The following is a 16,208-nucleotide window of genomic DNA, read 5'->3' as shown; positions in this document are numbered from 1 at the left end:
CGCAAAATTCAAACAAACAATCAAAACAATTATTTAGATAAAAATAATAACGGTTTGGAATGAACTCTTGGTATGTTGTTATGAGAATATCCAAAATCAATAGACACCTGTTTCTCAATAATGCCGTGTTTATCAACCTCCGCATGGCATTTCCCACCAATGGCACAGCGGTATCTCTGCGGACTTACAACGCTAGAAACCGGGTTTCGATACCCGTGGTTGACATAGCACACATAGGCCTTTGTGTAGTTCATTGCTTAATACAAACAACAGTCGCTTGGTATCCAACTAAACGTACTTAACAAAAGTATCACGTACATTGGTTTTTGTCAAATGCAATTGTCATAAATAGCTTTTGTTTCCCTGTTTGTTGTTAAGTATAAAGCTATAGAATAGGCTATCTGTGTTCTGTCCACAACAGGTATCGAAGCCTGATTTTTAGAGTTGTAAGCCCTCAGACTTACCGTTGAGTCCTTGGGGGGAGGAATGGGGCGTCGTAAAGGGAAAGCTGAATGAAGTTTCTATCCACAGAGATATTTAAAATGTAAAACCTATCATATATGGCAGAATATATACCCTCGACACACAGTCTGAGCAGAAGCATCATTGAAAATAGAATGTTTCGTCTTTTTAAATTTCATTCATTTTACATGTCAAACTAGCACACACAAAAAAAAACTGAGTAATGTTTTTCGATCACTGGTCTCATTCAGTTCTTGAATATTAAAGTGACGTGAAGTTAATGACTGTAACATAGCATAAAAATATTTAACATTCTCCGAATGCTGTATTTTTTTCCCAGCTTTCTTTCATCTTGAAACATTCACGTGCCGTTAGCCATGCCTTGAACGTGTTAATAATTGACGTACAGTTAATAGTCCAGCAGATATGTGAAAAACATGAAATGATCGTTATTGCATTCGGCACACAGTTACGGCATGCTCTAATAAAGGTTTTTGGCTATAAGTCCATCGCTGATTTGTCCTATGGTGGCCATGGCTGCCAATTCACAACATATATAATGTGATGGTCAGTCTTACTATTCGTTGATAAAGAGTAGCTCAAGAGTTGGCGGTGGGTTGTATTAATTAGCTGCCTTTCCTCTAGTTTATAACTTCAAAGTTAAGGACAGCGAGTGCAAATAGCCCTCGAGAAACTTTGTGTGAAAACTGAACAAACAAACACCAATAAGTAACGAAGTACCATTTCACTAAGCAAAAGTTATCATTACTTTGCTACCAAAGTTTTGTCCTAAAGATGTGGTCATATAGTCCAGCAGATATGTGAAAAATGTGAAATAATTGTGCTTTTATGGCATTTGGCTCACAGTTACGACATGCCCTAATTAAGGTTTTCGGTTATAGGTCCATTGCAGATTTATCCTATGACAGCCATTTTACAAAATGGACACCAACTATCGCTTAGAGCTTCTGTGTATGACATTTATATTGTCTTTGGTGAATATCATAGTTTTCAGTTTTCAATATTTCTGTTTTAGTAAGCAATGACTCTTACTGCCTTCCACTTAAGGTGTAGCAAATCTGACATATGTGGATTTTAATGTACAGAGATCAGGATGATGACCTTATATATATAATGACAAAATATGTCCGATGTTAACATTTTTGTCTTCTAACTACCTTTTTTTTTGTCTGTTTTCATATGATATTTCAGACTTTTTGATTGAATAAAGATGGCCAAAGTACATCAGGCGGTAGCCTCTCAAACCTAGTACCTCAGATATGCAACGTGTGGTACATTGGGCCAAATGTGTTCTGTGTCAGGAGGACATGGACACATCTTAGGTACCCCACTGTCCAGATGATTTAAGGTGTGGGACAAATGGAGCAGGCTACAAGTTTTTGCTGAAAGTCTCCCTGGCTTTTGAAACCTTGGTTTCTTGCCAAGCACAATAGATATATCATGACTAGATGATAGTGAAGGAGTATAGATAAATACTAGACATCACAGTGACAGATGGCATAACTCATGTAAACCGATGTTCAACATAATAATAACTACAGCAGGAAGAGAAAAATAAAACATTACAAGAAACAATATTGATGTCTTCAAGATGTACAACCATGAAAACTCTAAACGCACGTGTTTCTTTTATGAGAGATATACAACTGAGGAACATCTGCACGCGTTTCAACTCTTCAACTTAATACCCGAGTCAGGTAATGTACCTTCAAAATACAAGCCAAACCTCTGCTAGCTAAACTGAGCGCAAGTGGTCTGACAGCATAAAAGGATGAATATCATGTTTGGTCCTTGGTATCTTTTACAATAAAGTGAGAGAAATAAATAGATCTAAAAAAACAGGCTGTCAGCAGTATTATCAGAACAGGATGTCAGCATAGCAGATGCTAAATTGTTGTCCTGTATTGATGGAAACCCGTATGGAGAATCAAGTTGCATCAGTTTTCTAGCTGTATAACCTGGCAAATCTGTACCACATCAGGCTCGAATAGCTTTGGTCTTACAAGACTGATGGTTTTTACTCACCAAGCTAAAAAATTGAATCCTGTGTTACTTTCCTGGCTTGAAACGAAGAAAACAAGATTGTGCTATTCTCTTTCCTGAGTACCAGAACAGCAATACTTGAAACTGAAAATCAAGTCATCAGCACACATCCCAAAGAAGTACTCCGTACTCAGCCAAGAAAAACCATTGGTCTTGCTTCATACATAAATGTCGTAGCAGACACATGCAGCCTGCTACATGTGCAAGATAATGTGAAGGAAGGATTTAGTAAGGTGTTGACATGCATAACTGGCAATGATGTGGTATAGTTCTAGCAGTTACATCACTTCTACAACATTGAACATTATTACCACAAGAAGAAACTCGAGATGGCTATCGACAAGTTCCATGCCTTCACTGGGTGTGACCTGATGTCATCCTTTGGAAGCAGGGATAAAATGGCGGCATGAAAACATGTAATAATTTTGATGAAGTCACAACAGCATTCTGCACTTGGCTGCAACCTGAATCTATAGCTGTTTGACTTGTGACTTGTACTCTTGTGTGATCGAGCCAATGGTCAAGAGCATTTCAACGATGGTCGGAAGCAGCTCTTCACTCAGATGTCCTTCCTCCAACACAAGCTTCAGCACTACAGCACACCAAGAGGGCCGCACATTGAACTGCTTACTGTTGGAATATATAGTAGACAATTCTTCTGGAGGCTATGCAGGCATTTCACCAACTGCTTTGCTGAAATTGCAAGAAATATTGCAGAGGGAAGTGTAAATGCATCACGCCATTATTCAAGTTCACTGCTAACTGCCAATGATTTCAAATGGATTCACAAATAGTGCAAACAGAAATGAGTTCTGTTTAACTTTGTTTGTATAATAAATAATCAATTATTACCGATGTATCTTAATAAGTAGATTTCATGAATCACATTTTAGCTTGTTTGAGAGTTTATTGTCATGTAAAAATGAATAAAAGTTAACATTACACCAGTGTTTGAAGTTCGCAACCCAAACACTTGACAAACATGATTTCATTACTTAACCGATGGTGATTGTTTTATGATAAAGCAGACATGTCCATCATAAGACAAATATGCAATGGACATATAGCCATAAATCTTTGTCTAGGCCTCCCCTAAATGTGTGCGAAATTTCATATTTCTATCACAAAAGACACAATTCTTACACATATCTGCTGGACTATATCGAAATAAACAGACCACCATGAATAACGGTTTATATGTATATCAGTTTACGTTGTATTAGTCATAACTTAACGAAAGCAACTTATGACTGAACTGTAGTTTACATAATTCCATGATCACTGACTTTAGACAAACCTTCATTTGCTCCAATTACAACTGCTGTATCAGTAATTAAGCTTTAATCTTATGCTAGCTCGAATAGCATAATTGCCAGAGGTTGAATACATTATATTAAAATGGCTTTGAGGCCTCATTACGTCGTTGCAGTCTTTGTTAACACGTTCGATCGTGCTCTATTTGATGACCATGCATCGTAACAATAGTCCTGCAGCGTACTTTCCATTGTAGTTACTTCTTTACAGTATGCTTTCCATAATACGTCTAGTGCCGTGTGGCGACATTTTCTAGTGCCAGTTTTAACAGTCTGATCATACAGAACTCTTTAGGCGCTGTGTCTGGTGACTTGACCGGTACGTTTTCGTAACGAATGGTATGAGTACCAGTTTCATTTTCCAGATGATTGGGGTATGCAATTGTTGAATAGTTATATCGTGGAGGCAGCTTATATCCACGTGACATGTGTCGCTTTTCCAGATAATGATTTTTATGTTGCGTACAGCTAGCTGAGTAACGTGGACACCTTTTGCCATTGACCTTGATGTTCGTGTTTTTCACCTATTATAAAACGTTGTAGCTTTCTTACCACAGCTGGGCTATGACTTGTTTCAGATCTATTTATGGGTGGTCCTTAACCCCCATGTTGATCCATATTTTTTGTTCTCCTATGTTATTAAGTACAGTTAATATCATCTTTTGGAAATTCTATATCCCTGATTAAAACACATCCTTATGATTCGAGTGTATTAATATTTTGTATCCGAAAGGATTGTTATATACTCTTCCCAAAAGGTATCAGTTTTCGATGGCCTCACACTTCTTATGAAACACTAAAAAAAAAAATTAAAATGTAGTTCTAATACGTGCCATTCCACCAAGATTTTGTATCAGCTGTGATTGTAATACCTTATCTTATGTCAACGACAAATGACATACCATTATAATCTAACGTGAGTTTAAACCTCGAAATGACTCTGGAAAAAACGGACCGTCAACCCTCATTTTGAAAAACTTTAACACTTTTCTGTGCCAAACTGAGATATCGAAACCCAGTTTATTACTAAGTTTTGAAAATTACTTGGTAAAATGTCCAAACTTCATGCCAATTGCAGAACTCTCGACTTTTCAAACTCGAAAAACGAGTATAACTTACAAAATGAAACAGTTTCACGAACATATAGGAATATATCCGAGTCAAATGTAACCGTACCAGTATTCTTTTCTCATTAATTCAACACACTAATTCTGTTTACGACACAATAAATGACAGACTTTATCGTAGTTTGTCCCAAACAAACAAACGTTGTATAATCTATGATGCAATGAACAGTTTCTAAACTATAATAGATGAAATGAAGAATTCTGGTGTTTTGTGAGATAATCACAAATATTAGTAGAATGGATTATGCTTATTTCATATCTCAAGCATTGTACTCAAGTATTTAGCAAGGTGATTACATATATCTACAGTTGTGTTAATTTTAATCTGATCAAAAACACCTCAGGTATATAAAAAAGTGCGGCCAGACTGGTAGTTTCATTTATAGCATTGATAAGAACTTTACAGCAAATACTCATTCATTAGTTAGCCAGGCAACGTTATTTGTTCAACTTGGGGCATGATGGTGGATAAAACAAAATATGCGGCCTAACTAACTAATCAATGAATATTTGCTGTAAAATTCTTATCAATGCTATAAGTGTAGCTATCAGTTTAGCCGCCAAATTCGATTTCATTCCTTTAACTCGCACGCTCAATCCTCTTTTGGCCACACCTTTTTTTCATACCTAAGGTGTTTTTGATTAGATATCATGACATTTTATCAATACACACCAACAAACCATAGCAAGTAAGAAAGTTACACTAGTTATTAATCAACATCAGCTTTAGGATCGCAACCCTATTATTCGTAACAGACCTATACTTTACAGAACTAACCAGATTCTTTAAAACAGTGTTGATAGCTTCCTTTATAGTGACGCCATGGAATCTAGATTAATAGTTTCTTATCATCACCCGCATTCACTCGGTACAGCCGTATCAAGCATCATCATTTACGCTAATTGCTAAAGCTCATATCACGTGACGCTAAACGCTCTTTAATTAGAAAAGTTTCATAAAATTTAGCAAATTTGTGCTTAAAAGTTGGCAATGAATATGATTTTTTTTAAAACTTGAGCTTAAAAGTGATAATCTAGTTTGCTTGATCTAACCAAAAAATTATGCACGTCATTTCACCTTTAGTTTTGCTGCTCTAAATCAACCGTCTTTAATCCGAATGAGAAAAATGTTAAAGGTCCACCTTTACTCTTAGGGGGAATCTGTAGTAAAAATTTTGAGACCGTGACTTTTTGCGTAGGCGTGCGCAAAACGTTTGGTCAAATATGAATAGTTTTTGTTGAATAACTTTACATATATGACTTATACTTAGACCAAATTTGACACCTAATTGTAGGTTGAAAAGATCTATTAATGTACCGAATTTGAAAAAAAACCCATAAAAGTTAAGTATGTTTTACTACCAAATGTGCATGTCCTTTCACCTCATAGTTTTGCTGCACTAAATCGTCTTTAATCCGAATGACTCAAAACTAGAAACGGTCTACTTTTACTCTTAGGTGACGCTGCAGTAAAAATTTCAAACCGATAGCTAACGTGATTTTTTGCGTATGAGTTTTATTTTGTTGAATAACTTTGCACATGCAAAATATATTTAAACCAAATTCGACACATAATTGTAGGTTGTAATGATCTATCTGTGTACCAAATTTAAAAAAAAATCCATTAAAGTTAAGTATGGTTTTCTATCAAATAAAATTTCCGTACTTTAGGTGCGAAGAAAAAGAAAAGAGGTAAATCAAAATTGGAGATTTTATATCTCGTGTATTTCTCAATGGATTGCCATGGAAGTTGGTATGTGAAGTAAGATTTTAGTAGAGCACATCCACAAAAAAATACTTGTTAGTTTGGATTACCACAGTCCGAGCTAGAGAATGTGAAAAATCGCTAAACTATCACTCCTGTTAATAACACACAGTGTATCCTGCAGCAAGTTGTTTTGGCTGCACGACACACTACCGTGTGTCTTGATATCTAAAGGAAAGAGGGCATAATATAAAGGCAACTTCAGCTTGGGTGATATTTTTAAACAATTTTTCAAACAAGAAAGTCAAAAACAAAAAGCGTTGCAAGTAAAAGTCAGACTAATAAAACTAAGGCAAAAACTACAATATGGGTAGAGTAAAACTTATCACAATAAGAGGAGTGTAAACAGAGGTAATACTCATGGAGTATTCCTGTAGAGTTCAGAATAAATTTTATAATGTACTAAAATATCTAATTGGTCGGGCATGGCCTAGTTAATACTCTGTATGTGATTTCGAGTATTTATGGTTTGTGCCCCTTTGCCGTAAAACCTCGCCCCGCACTCAGGGTGGGGGTGGGGGTCATATGTATAGGTGCGCTACTTAAGTAACGGTCAACTCCCACTATTCTCTCAAACAATAGCAGCCCAAGAGTTGGCGGTGAATGCCGTTGAATAGTTTCCTTCTCTCTAGCTCACAACGTCAAAATTAAGGATGGCTATGCGCAGATAACCCTTGTTAACTACCGCAAAATTCTAAAACAAACAACATGTAAACAATTTCTTACAAGGTTAGATTTCAGAAACTTTGATTTATTCTTTTTCACTAAAAGGATCGTAATTTTTAATCAGCCACAAACTTTATATTTTACTTACCAAACTTCATTATTATGAATAACAGGATAGCAGTCTGTTGAGGCTGTTATTTTACTATTTGTTGTTGTTTTTTTCTCAGTTTTCTTTTTACTGTCGATAAAACTCAGGGAATTGGAAGATCACCGTGAAATTCCGACTGTCTATTCTCCTATAAATTTATAGAGTAAGGTGGACAGAGCAAGATCTATGCCCTTCTGTCGAAAGGAAGACCGAGACTGCTTACTATGCTCTGTTCTCAATCAGCGAAGACGGGTGAAAGTGAAAGATCCTGGTAGTTACGAACCTTTGAGTAATGCACGCGATGCTTTAGGCGCAGGCGCAGAAGCTTAATTTTGTATAACAGCAGAATAGTCTAACATGGTCGGGATTGACAACTTCCTGTTATATGGAGTTATCGTTTAGACTAGTTACTGGGTGTTTTGCATAAAAAAAAATGTATTGACATCCTAAAACTAGTTAATAAATAAATCATGTACAGCAGTCTCACGTGCAGTGACTGTGTTCAGGGTCGTGGAAATCATGTTATAAAATAATTTCAAAAGTAATTTTCATCCGCTTGTACTGTTATCAATGTTTGAAATGTATGCTTGTACTGTTATCCATGTTTGAAATGTATGCTTGTACTGTTATCCATGTTTGAAATGTATGCTTGCACTGTTATCCATGTTTGAAATGTATGCTTGCACTGTTATCCATGTTTGAAATGTATGCTTGCACTGTTATCCATCTTTGAAATGCATATATTTTTCGTATTATTTCACGTTTTATTCTGTAACTTAAGGTATTTTATTACAATTGCTGAAACCTGTAATTTTTGTGATAAATACAAAAATTCATAATTTTAGCCCTGACTGAGAAAAATGATGACTAAATGGATGATAAAAACGTCATAAAGATTTCAATTTCTTAATACTGAAAACAGTATTATTTCTATAACAGAATAATATAAGCTGGTTGTTTTGTTTTGTAATTATATAAACAAATGACAAAAAAATAATCCAGGCTTAACGTGTCTCCACCTGATGAGTAGTTACTGAAAGAGCATAGAAACCGATGGTTTAAAAAAAATGTATTACGTAGTGAAAAGCCAGCCTTATAACTAGTCACGAAAAAAATACTGAAATAATGTTTACTGTTAAGTTAGTTATTACATATCTATACGGAGCTCTGTGTAGCCTAGTGGCTGGCATGCCGAGAAGTGGATCCGAGGATACATGGTTTGCGTCCCGTTATCGATTGCCTGAAACTATCAATCACATCTATATGTGAAGAGTTCCAAAAAACTTTGAACAACCACCGGTCGACTACATTGATTCATTAAATATGATAGTTTTAGGGGACGTGTTTGACCAAGAAATAAATATTAATGGCTATTTTACGCTTTCCAAAGTTCATTTGTCCAAACCGGTCTTTTGTGGTTAACTTAGACGTTGTTGTATTACTTTGTTGGGTAAATATAAAATAGGCTTTAGTGTGTGTGTGTGTGTGTGTGTAGAGAGAGAGAGATAGAGTGCAAAGTATGGCATCTTCGTTTACTGTTAATGGGCTATCTTGGCTATGCCCACCACAGGTCTCTAAACCCGGTTTCTAGCGTTATAATTCCGCAGACTTGAACTGTTCTACGGGGGGGGGACGCATAAAGTGAAGCAGTCACAAGATTAGATCGTTTTGAAGAGTATAGTTGAATTCAAAGATAGTCACGCTCATTACCATACGTCGATGGTGATCATAATGTTGATCGTTTTTTTCACAGCAACGTTTCAAATCTATCTACATTGAAAAAATAAAACGGAAGGGTAAAAACAACGTCTTTCGCTAATAAAACAACGCGTATATAGTTCTTAAAAGAAAATCTGAGACATCTTGCGATAACAATTACCTTAAAAATGCTAAATAATAAGAACTAAGTAGGTAGAATACTATATACATATGGTTTCGTACGACTTTTTATGCATCTTTTTTTTTAAACGTGGTCTGTACAACGGAAAACAACCTATACATTTTTGTTATGGAAACTATTCTTGAGTGAAAACCAAACACTTATATTTGTTGTTTGTACGAATACTTATTCATTGTTCCTCAAAAGAAAAACAGCAGTGTTGTTTTAAATTAAAATGTCTAGTTTAAACGAAAAGGAAAAAGTGATAATATAAAAACTGTAATGAATGTTTTTGTTCGTTTATTAATTGATTGAAGCGCCATATCAACCAACTCACAACACGTGTTATCTGAATAACCGGGTAAGTTTTGGTCTTGGCGGAATCAATTAATGAAGATCTTTCATCCGCTTACATTATGCTTTTATACGCACCATCCACAGCTAGAGTGAGTTCTGCACCACTAGGAATCAATAACTAAGACTAAACTTGGTTGATAACATTTCCTTCTCACAGATCCGAGTTCTTCTGGTTCTACCCCACGCCCTCCCGATAATGTGTAAGTATTTGTGGGATGACGATGTTACTCTTTACATGGTTGGTTCAGGTGAGTCTCTACGATGAGTTCCTCTGTCATTCATGAATCAGACTCTCATTTTCTTTCAACTTATTGAATAATCCGTAAAAGATTTACAAGCTCTATGAACTTTTGATAAAAATACAAAAAAAAACCAACAACAACGTATCCCTGAACATACCGATATTGTCTGTTCTATTTTACTGTTTGTAGTACTGTAAACATCCAGTATGCATGTTCCCACCTCTTGTCTAAAATCGGAAGTGCCTGGTAACACTTTACGAAAGCGAACTTTTCTGTTCTGCTAATTGTATTGTCTCGTTTTTCTTAAATAACTCAGATGGTTTTCATTTTCTTAAAGAAACATTTCATCCAATTCCTTGTTGTTGTTGTTGTTTTTAACACATAAATCATCGATATTAAATTTATCACACATCTTACTTATTTTAGATAGATAGCTATGATTTATCATTGCAATGAAAAATCACCAGTTACGGTTTAAAACGAGCAACCTGAAAAATGCTAACTTGTATGTTAAAAAGAATAATAACTTTCTGATCGGAACGAGATACGTATATTCAAACAAACAAAATAAAGTTCCTATTCCCTAAGGAATAAAATTATACGCGCGTTGTATTTAATCGATATTTCGTAGTTAATAAAAGATATTACGAGATGTCTGTTCTTGTCTGTTGTTAATTGCCTTATACGAAAATGAATCGACATTATTATGTTTAAAACCTAATTTTTTTATTGTGTCAACACCAACTGGTGTTTACAGCGTACATAAATAAAGATAATAAATTGTTTTTGCGAAATCGTATTTAATAGGCCCAAACAAAATTTCAAAATCACGGAAACAAAATGTTCAGCTACAAGAAATACAGAGGGTCGAGCAGGTTATGTTAAAACGATTTTGATTATGCAACTCAGTAAGTCCCCTGACACCTACATCCGATATAAAGTTTTGGCGGAACGTTATGTATCAGAACTGTATTTTAACATTGTGTTTCGTGAGTAATGTGATGCCACCAAAAATGGATAACTTTTTGGAATGGTGTGTAACAGTCCTTTCCAACGCAAAATATTCATACACTCGAATCATAAGGATGTTTTCAAAACTAATATTTAGCTTTTCTAGGCTGGGGATATCCTTTGCATGTAATGACATTGGAAAACAAAGAAATGTGGATCAACTTAGAGCACCAGAACCACCCAGAAAAAGACCAGCAATGAGTCATACCTCAGCCATAGTAGGCAAAGTGCGGCGTTTTGTAACAGGTGAGAATCCAGTGGCAAAAGCCGTGCATGTGATCCAGGCAATAGTAGGCAGTATAATCAATAATGATCGCCGTCTGGTAAAGCATCGCAAGCTGCTTTCACAATACATCAATTCCACTGTCGCATACCTCAGTCATCTGGGGAGTGAAACTGGTATTCATGTTAATTGCTTTCAACTATAGTGATCCCGCCATTACGTATTAATAATGGAAAAACCACATTTACATTCCACGTGCTCACAGAGCAGCTAAAGGAGTTGATGGGTTTACTGAAGTTAAGACGCTAATAAGTAAAGACACTTGGAGAGGATTGAATTAGTCAGCACTGCAGAACGATCAAAATTAAGAGTCAAGCGATAGGACATATTGTAGCGTTTACTCTGAAGTTGATACTAATAAGAAGAAAAACCAACCATGCAGAGCTAAAGTGGTTCCAAATTTAATAACGATTTTCTGTCCAATAACAATTCCGTTTCTCCACGTTGTCTTGATATCTTTGTTAGTGCCATTAAAATCACTGGTCATTATCGTTAATTAACTGTTTTTCTATGCAATAGCTAATAATTTAGAATTTGTACAAATCCAAAAGCTAAACTATTTTATTGAGATTATTTCAACTTCCGAAAAGCTAAACTATTTTATTGAAATTATTTAGACTTCCGAAAAGTGCGAAAGATTCGCACTAAGCTATTCCTTGGCTACATGAACCAACCGTTTCTAATTCTTATCTAATTAGATAACGACCTATAGATTACCTTGTTAAGCAAGAAAAACGAGAATTAGCAAGAATGATTCGTCTCTTTTATGGAAAACAATATTTATTTATTTGTTTACTGGTGTTTGAATTTCGTGCAAAGTTACTCCAGGGCTATCCGCGCTACCCTTCTCTAATGAGAAGTGATTGACTAGAGGAAAAAACAGGTAGTCAACACTACCCACCGCCATCTTTTAGGATACTCATTACCAATGAATAGTAGGATTCACCGTCACACTATAACTGAAAGAGTAAGCAATTTCGGAGACAGGTTCCGATCCCACGGCACGCAGTTTGCGAGTCTAGCCACTATCCACCAGACCACTGTCTACGCTCTTTGTAAAACACTTCTAAAACAATGTTTCAGTCAATTAGTTACCTACATGGTTGGTGTTAATCAGAATAATCAGGAAAGAATAATCAAATATCTAAAGTACTCGCCCAGAAAATTAATAACACACTTGAAAATCTACATCAAAGAACACACAACAAATAAGTATGTAAATAGTGTAAAAGGAAGTCAGAGGATAAATATTAATATATTATAACAACACAACAATAATGGTATGTTTATTGAACTCTTCAATATACTTACCTTATTAATAGCCATGGAATACCTGTCGATAAAACAGATAACTACTGTTTGAGTAATAATTATTCTATAAACGCCCCCCCCCCAGTGGCACAGCGGAATGTCTGCGGACTTACAACTCTAGAATCCGGGTTTCGATACCCGTGGCGGGCAGAGCACAGATAGCCCAGTGTGTAGCTTTGTGCTTAATTACATAGAAAAACAAAATCTTATAAACCATAACTAAAACACAGATTTAACTTTTTTTTTTAATTATATCGAAATAGGTTTTATATTTACAAAAATTAAGAGGGCTATTATTATATATGCCCCCACTGGCACAGCGGTATGTCTGCGGACTTACTACGCTAGAATCCGGGTTTCGATACCCGTGGTGGGCAGAGCACAGATAGCCCATTGTTTAGCTTTGTGCTTATTTTAAAACAAACAAACAATTATTATATATACACATGAAGAGTAAACCCATTCTAAATACAGATATACACCAATGATTTAAATAATACATTCCGATTACATGAAATTTGTTGTGTCTTCTCATTCAAATCTGGAAACCTTACAACGACTTACTATTATTAAACCAAGTTTTTGCTCTGTTGCACTACATAAAACCAATTCTTAAGTTATTTTTGAAAGGCCATGTCAATTTCAGAAAACTCATTGTCATCCACTAATTTTGAAATTTAGTGATATGACTTTTATATACATATATATATATATACTTAACGTTTACAAGAAATATGACAAAAGAGCCAAACGCGCTTCTTTTGTTAACATGCCAGATTGTGGAGCTGAAGTTCTCATCTCACTAGGGGGCAGTAGGTGCTATACAAGAGTGTTTGTTTGTTTTGAATTTCGCGCAAAGCTACACGAGGGTTATCTGTGCTAGCCGTCCCTAATTTAGCAGTGTAAGACTAGAGAGAAGGCAGCTAATCATCACCACCCACCGCCAACTCTTGGGCTACTCGTTTACCAACGAATAGTGGGATTACCGGCACATTATAACGCCCCCAAGGCTGAAAGGGCGAGCATGTTTGATGGGACGGGGATTCGAACGTCAGATTGCGAGTCGAGCGCCCTAACCACCTGGCTATGCCGGGTATACAAGAGTGAGGGCCAAATCGGCACCAATCGGTCTGACAAGAGTGACTCAAGAGATGGCGGTGGGTGGTGTTGACTACTTACTTTTCGTGTAGTCTATCGCTTCAAAATTAGGGACTGCTAGCACACATAGCCTTCGTGTAGTTTTGTGCGAAATCCAAGAAATCAAACAAACAGACGATGAAAAACATAAATATTATTGAGGTTTACAATATCTCCGACAAAGCTAATATTAATAAACGTTCACTGTGGTTAATAAAATGGTCTGTATGTTTCTTGATTACGTAAGAGTTAGAGAAAGTGGCTTGAATGAAGAGAACATATAAGAAATAATGGCTTATACTCCCGTAGCCAAGACAACAAGGTTGCAAACTTACAAGTTCCTGCACAACTAACCAGAGAATATCCTGAATAGTATCGTAATCACAGACAGCATACTTTAAACGAGAGCCAGATAATACAGTGTTAGAGTAGCTCTTTGTTTGTTTGTTTTTAATTTTGCGCAAAGCTACACGAGGGCTATCTGTGCTTGCCGTCCCTAATTTAGCAGTGTAAGACTAGAGAGAAGGCAGCTAGTCATCATCACCCACCGCCAACTCTTGGGCTACTCTTTTTACCAACGAATAGTGGGATTGACCGTCACATTATAACGCTCCCACGGCTAAAAGGCCAAGCATGTTTGGTGAGACGGGGATTCGAACCCGCGACCCGCATATTGCAAGTCGAGTTCCCTAACCACCAGGCCATGACGGGCCACTTTCTTTGTTATCAGGCACCAAGAAATCTTTCCTCACAGTCGAAATAGTTATAACCGTCGAAAGGAGCTATTAAAAGTTACCAGTTTTTATTTAATTAACATACAAATGAACTCGTTTTATTTCAACATATTTTAACGATTTGGTAAAATAAAGTCTAGATTGATTGATTTCTTTAAAGTCACCATCTGAATAAGAACAAAAATTCTATCCACGAACGGCATAAATAAAGAAACTACTTTAATTTAACAGAAGTTATTTTTGAGAGTTATTTCAGTTTTTATTAGCTAACTGCCAAACTTCTTAAATCCAAGTCTGACCCTCCTGTAATCCCCAACAAGGATTACTGCGGAAACGTCAAATCCCTGCTCGAAAGTTACAAGTGAGCTTCAAATCAGATATCCAGTTAAAGTATAATAAAACCTCTTATCCCCACTTATAACAGCGCTATATGTTACAATTGAACTTCAAATCAAATATCCAGTTAAAGTATAATAAAACTTCTTATCCCCACTTATAACAGCGCTATATGTTACAATTAAACGCCCCCCTCCCCAGTGGCACAGCGGTATGTCTGTGGACTTACAACGCTAGAATTCGGGTTTCGATACCTGGGGTGGGCAGAGCTCAGATAGCCCATTGTGTAGCTTTATGCTTAATTACAAACAAACAAATACAATTGAACTTCAAATCAGATATCCAGTTAAAGTATAATAAAATATCCAGTTAAAGTATAATAAAACCTCTTATCCCCACTTATAACAGCGCTACATGTTACAATTGAACTTCAAATTAGATATCTAGTCCAATACTATTTTGTCATCTTTAGCGAATAACTACATATTCTCTTTCATAATAGTGATACAATTGAACTTTAATTAAAATATCCGGGTAAACAAATCTGCCTTACCCATTTTTTAGCAAAAACTACGTATTTTTTCTTATAATAACGCTAAAAATATTTGGCTAAGCAGTAACAGTTAATTTTAAAGTGTTCAAGACAACATTCCATCTCATCATAAAAATGAAACAATTTTGTAGTGGTTCTATGACTAAAGGTAAAATGTTATCATTTTACTGGATAACCTTACACTAGGTTTTATCATATGGTAAGGCTAAAAGAATATTTACGATACACGATTTTTACTGCTTTATTACATATTCATAACCAAATACAGAAGAAAAAAAACTAAATACTAGTAGCCTAAACTGCCTCTTCACAAAGTGCACATTGATCAAAGTTACAACAATATTTTTCTCTTGTTTGGTATTAAAAGATCGTAATTAATATGAGTAGTATCAGTTTTATATGTATATATACAATATATGCAACTTTAGCATATATTGTATAGTGTTTGTAAAAAATATATTTGTTTTTGAATTTCCGCCAAAGCTACACGAGGGCTATCCGCGCTAGCCGCCCCTAATTTAGCAGTGTAAGACTAGAGGGAAGGCAGCTAGTCATCACCACCCACCGCCAACTCTTGGGCTACTCTTTTACCAACGAATAGTGGGATTGTCGTCACGTTATAACGCACTGAAAGAGCGAGCATGTTTGGTGTGACGGGGATTCGAACCCGCGACCCTCAGATTGCGAGTCGAGTGCCTTGTTGAAATCAATTTTTGCAAAAGGCACTTGGCTTCAAAATTTTAAATAACTCTTTTTATCTGTAAAGTGTATAAAATACTTTCATCATTGAAATGATTAAGAGGTCTTAAAGGTGAAATAG

At 35.9% G+C, this 16,208-nt stretch overlaps 1 protein-coding gene across 1 annotated transcript in view; it reads right to left on the bottom strand.

Moving 5' to 3' along the window:
* The window catches only part of LOC106478223 (GTP-binding protein Di-Ras2-like), a 58,196-nt gene extending 50,432 nt beyond the window's left edge, over positions 1-7,764 (bottom strand). The window contains exon 1 of the mRNA XM_013938749.2: positions 7,546-7,764. The gene's annotated coding sequence lies outside the window, so the exon portion shown is untranslated. The remainder of the gene's footprint in view (positions 1-7,545) is intronic.
* Between the last annotated feature and the right edge of the window lie 8,444 nt (positions 7,765-16,208).

The sequence above is a fragment of the Limulus polyphemus genome, unplaced genomic scaffold, assembly GCF_000517525.1.
Source record: "Limulus polyphemus unplaced genomic scaffold, Limulus_polyphemus-2.1.2 Scaffold191, whole genome shotgun sequence".
NCBI lineage: Eukaryota > Metazoa > Arthropoda > Merostomata > Xiphosura > Limulidae > Limulus > Limulus polyphemus.
This window is presented reverse-complemented; position numbering and strand designations above follow the sequence as displayed.